We start from the raw sequence: 1,552 nt of genomic DNA, 5'->3' as shown, positions 1-1,552 counted from the left end.
GCCCCCCCCCCCCCACTATCCCTGCTGATACCCCTCACTACCAGTCCATAGCCCTTGGCACTGCCTGTGCCCCATGCCCCCAACCCACAGTCCCCCAACCCCTAGTGCCTCTCACACCCCAGCCATAGTCCCACCAGCCCTGCCAGTGCCCCTCCATTTAAGGCATGATAATACCATCCTCGCCCATCTGCTCTTCATAGTTGTTATAGTTGTTAGGGGCTGGAAGGAACCTTACAGATTATCAGGTCCAGCCCCAAAATTTCTGCTCTAGCCAAGGTTTGAACTCACAGCCTTAGCATGGTTCACCCAAGTACTGCTGCATAAGTACCACATGCTAACCAATTGCACCACTAGAGCAGCTGCTGCAGGTCTTTAGCACATTTCCAGGGATGTAGAGTCCACAACCTCTGTAGGTAGCCTGTTCCAAGGTTTGATTATGATCACCCTTATAGTCTGAAAGTGCTTCCTAATCTCCAATGTAAATTTCCTCCACTGCAGCTTGAGGCCATTGCCCCAAATCCTGTCAACTACAGCCACAGGAAAAACCCCATTTCCATCCACTTTATAATTTCCCTTCAGGTATTTGAAGCCTGTTATCAAATCTTTTTTTAATCTTCATTTCTCCTGACTAAATCCCCCTAGTTTTTTCAGACTTCCTACATTGCTCATACTTCTGAGGCTTCTAATCCTTTTGACACTCCCGACTGGACTCTTTCCAATATGTCCGTGTCCTTCCTGAAGTGTGGGGCCCAAAATTGGACATGGTACTCCAGAAGAGGCCTCATCAGTGACAAATAGTGTAGAAGAATCACATCTATTGATTTGCAAGAGACATTTCTGTTAATAGAACTCAGTATGCTGTTGGCTTTTTTTGCAACAATAGCACATTTGGCAGAAATTTAGCTTATTGCTCACTGTAAACTCCCGGTCCTTCTCTGCAGTTCTGTGGCCTGCTCACTCTTTTCCCAATCTGTACTTGTGCATGAAATTATTATGTGCCAAATGCATGACTTTGCATTTGTCCTTGTTGAATTTCATCTGACCGATGTCAGACTATGCCTCCAATTTATTCAGGTCATTCTGGGTCCTAGCCCTACTCTCTAGAGCAGGCTTGTCCAACATGTGGCCCGCCAAGGCATTTTCTGTGGCCTGTGGTGCTGCGACGGGAATGAAAGTAAACACGGTTTACTTTCGTTCCTGCTCCTGGTCCCAGACCCCAGTGACCCAGTGTGTGGGGCATGGGAGGGCCCCAAGTAGCCCCTTGCAGGCTGGAACTCTGCCAGCCCACAAGAGAAAAGCCACAGTAATATGTTTTTCTCCTTTAAAGGAGAACCCACTTTTAAAGTTTGCTCGTGACCCTTTCATATATTCTTGAGACCTTCATTGGTGTCAAAGGTCATGTGACATCACGTCCTGATGTGATACCACTTCCTGTAAGGTCTTTAAATATGGCTCACCAGCCCACTAGATGATAAACAGTTTGTGATCCAGCCTCACATTCAAAAAGGTTAGACACCCCTGCTGTATTAAGTGACAGACCCAGAGTGCTTCA

This window comes from Gavialis gangeticus, unplaced genomic scaffold (genome assembly GCF_001723915.1).
Source record: "Gavialis gangeticus isolate Ggan-Ray unplaced genomic scaffold, GavGan_comp1, whole genome shotgun sequence".
Classification (NCBI taxonomy): Eukaryota; Metazoa; Chordata; order Crocodylia; family Gavialidae; genus Gavialis; species Gavialis gangeticus.
This window is presented reverse-complemented; position numbering follows the sequence as displayed.